We start from the raw sequence: 3751 nt of genomic DNA, 5'->3' as shown, positions 1-3751 counted from the left end.
CTACCCTACCTCACCCCCCTCCAAGAAAAGGTATTGCATGTAGCGCTCTTATTCTGCATGCAGATCATGCTTTAGGGATTCCTGGTCTAATAGGCTTGTCAAGAAAAAGGCAAACTGTTCCATGCTTGATTATGTAGGATTTGTGAGAAGCTGAGCAGTTGTAGGGAACTGGGTGGAAAATCCAGGCCTCATACCTAATCCTTCCCCAGCCTATAGCATTGACCAACCACACACATGAGCTTCAAGTCAGTGGCCACCAGCCCCATCCAGCCCTTTACCATCTTCTGGGCTTCTAGGAATTAGAGGGGTCAGGTATGTGAATAGGCTGGGACCTTACCTTTTTCCCATCATGTGATAATTATAACCTCTTCTGTTTCTTGAGAGTCACATTGTTCTTTTCTTTTGGGCCCAGAGCCTTCACGTGGCAGGAGAGCCCCGCTTGAGCTCTTAGCAAGGGGTTGGAACGTGTGTGTAGAAGTTCTGTTGATTGGGAGGGTCCAGGGAAAGGGCCAGAGCATTGTGGAAGATTACCTGTCTTGATAAAGGGTCAGGGAGAACCTCCTGGAGAGGGGACCATGGAGAAATGGTTGGCCATAATTCTTAGGCCAAGCCTGAGCCCCTAAACACCTGGATTTTCAGAGAACTCTGACCGAGGCACCACCTGCTAGCAGTTACCACCAACATGCAGAGACAGGGCCCATAAGGCAGTGGACCTGGGATGGGCTTTTTAAATGGCTTTTTAACAAGCCCTGGCCACCCCCACTCCTCTGCTGATGGGCTTTCCAGAACTTAATGTGGGTGCTTTTTAAAGCTTAGATCCTGTCAGCGATTTTCAGCTGGTGTGCGGTAGGAATTTTTAAAACATGCAATACCTGACTGTTTAGACTGGGGCACCGACCTCTTTTCCCTTAATTTGTCAAATAAAAAAATGATAACAGCCAACACAATAGCCATCTGGTGTGAATGAATCAATATTAGACCTATATGTTTTGTCAGATCAGCAAAAGATATATTTTTTGGTGTGCCGCAGACTTTTGGTAATTGGTGTATGTGTGTCATGAGACGAAAAAGGTTGACAATTGCTGCTGTACACCAGGGATAAACTTCTGCAGTTCTTGACAGTCTGAATAGGTGCTATTTGCAGACTTGAGCTTTGTCTTTTGGGAGTTCAGAAGGTGAAATAGCTGCAAAGGTTCAGAGACCTGAATTTGTGACCCAGGTTAGGAAATAATGAAGAGAACTTGAACTCTCTGACCATCTACCTGAAAGGAAGAAGAGAGCAAAAAGAAGTGTAGAGCAACTTAACCTTGGAGGGAAAAGAGCATGTGGTGAGTGCCTTTGTTGACAATGCCGAGGAAACAGCTGTGTCAAAACAAGGGGGCTGCCTCCCCCTCCCAGAGTAGCAGCCGGTCAGCTGCTCTCGTCCCTCAGGGCTGTTCTACTTGTCTTATCTGTTTGCTAGGGAAATCACGTGCCCCAGAGGACTGCACACGTAATACGACTTGTACATTCTTTTGTGGCTGTTTCCCAATATTAAGAACTATTGCTGTTATGAATAATCCATGAATTCATTTTGAAGCATTACTGAATTTATACTCTTCCCATTACGTACTTACATATTCTATCATGCAGAAGACAGGTCTGTGAAAATGTTAGATGTTTTAAAAGAGGACCCCATGCTTTTTTGAAAAGGTTGGAGTGACTGTTGTATAATTATTTTCCCCCCAATAGTAGTTGTCTGTTAGTTACGTACTTTGGTAATGTGATTATTCTGGAACGGCCTGGAACAGTGGTTGCCAACCTTTCGGACCTCACAGACCACCAGTGATCTGCAGACCACCACTTGGCGACCGCTGGTCTGGAAGGTTTGAACTTCTTGGCACATACTTTGACTGCTTGTATTTATGTGCGTGGGGAAGGTGGGGGGGGGGGACTATTAAGTCATTCTCAATCATCATTCAAAGAGATGAAGTTCCATTTGACATCACCGATCTGCTGTTACTAAGATGCTGTCTAAACTGAACCTTCTCCCTTTGAGATGAAGTGCTTTCTTCCCTCGGGATGTCTTCCTCTACAAGCAGCAGCCTTCCATGGTGCCACGTGTTCAGATTTGCCCTGACTGTTTTATGGATTGTAAAACACTTCCATGAACATTATCTCATTTCATCCTCACAGGCACATCTATTTAGATTTAGAGGAGCTTTGACACTTATTCAAAGTCACAGAACTGGAACATGGTCCGATCAGCTCTGAATCATGACATGTGAATGTCTCTAGAGGTCATACCTTGGTGTCCTTTGAAATGATATTCTTTAAATATTTGTTCAGTACTAACTTAGAGTTGAGAGGATGAGCACTTTGTGAAGGAAGGGTAGATGCTAGACATGGAGGATGCTAGAGGTAGCACTCCAGTTTTTGTCTTCTCAGTAGATCTGTTTTGTCCTCTTTTGTTGCCCATGCATTCCCCCTTTCAGTTACATTAATCAAGATTTTCTTTTTTAGTGTAAGTGACTGAAGACAAATAGGCTTAAGCAAAAGTGGGAATGTATTGACTCATTTAAAGGAGAAGTCCAAGGATGCATCTCATTTTGGGCCTAGCTGTATCCAGGGGCTTATAAGATGCCATTAAGACCATCACTTTTGCTCCCTATCTCTGGTCTTTCTCCTGCTTTGTTCTCTAGTAGAGTCTCCCTACTGATGGTATTAAGAGACCACCAGACGTTCTTGGTTTACATCATGTCTTCCCAGCAGCCCCAACAGAAATTTTCTCTAATAGTTCCTAACAATATCCCCAAAGAGTTGAAAAACATGGAATTGATTTAGGTTATTTGCCCAACCAGGAACCAGAGAGATTGGCTGCTCTGATTGGCCATGCCTTGGTCACATGCCAATTCCTAGAGCCTGGTGGAGTCAAACCATATGGGAGTCCAACTCCCAAACCACATGCACTGGAAGTAGGGGAAGTGGTTTCCCAAGGAAAATATGGCTTCTGGTGCCAAGATATAGGGAAATGGATGCTGCCCAGGCCAAGGCAGCAAGTATGTAATACAGAAATGTTCTTCTGTCCCTTTAAATACCCAGAAGCTTATCAAACTATTCTTTAAACAACATTCAGAATGCTCCTTAAGCAGAATGCTGACCAATACGGTTTTCTCTGTTACATTACAGAGTGGCTCCATAGGCAGTTTCTCAACTGGCTCCCTCTTATTCCAACTCCCCAGGTAAGGAAGTTGAAGGACAGAGCGACTTGGTCCATATAGCGCAGCCAGGACAGGGCAGATCCTGGCCCTAGAACTAGTAAGCACTGCTGACTTTGCCACTTGGACAAGTCCAGCAGTACAGCCTTGCTTATCCACAACCCACCCTGGTTGTGGCTGCTAGCTGGTCATACCTTGAGATCTCCAGACTTAGAAATGAAGCCAGCCTGGCCCAACATACTCACAACCTACTTAAGGCTCTGCAGAGGGTGTGTAGCCACTGTGGCCACTGCAGTGGACTCTGTCTAGCCTGCAAAATATGGTCAATGATTTAGGTAAAAGCACGCTTAAGAGTCCCCAGAGAGAAAATAAATGGAGGAATACACTCTATGTTGTTAAAAGGAATAGCTCAGGCATGTGAGATTGGGAGGGTACATCGCTTTTGTCTTTAGGTATTCCCTATTGTTGGAGTGACTTAAAAGGAGGCACTGAGCTGCAGTGGGATGTCTGGAAGAACCACTTTTGGCCCTGAGTGCTAGGTTTGAGAAAGACTG

At 44.8% G+C, this 3751-nt stretch overlaps 1 pseudogene; it reads right to left on the bottom strand.

Moving 5' to 3' along the window:
• LOC102770618 overlaps positions 1–3751 on the bottom strand; it is a 28369-nt pseudogene that overhangs the window by 880 nt on the left and 23738 nt on the right.

Source organism: Myotis davidii, unplaced genomic scaffold (assembly GCF_000327345.1).
Source record: "Myotis davidii unplaced genomic scaffold, ASM32734v1 scaffold547, whole genome shotgun sequence".
NCBI lineage: Eukaryota > Metazoa > Chordata > Mammalia > Chiroptera > Vespertilionidae > Myotis > Myotis davidii.
This window is presented reverse-complemented; position numbering and strand designations above follow the sequence as displayed.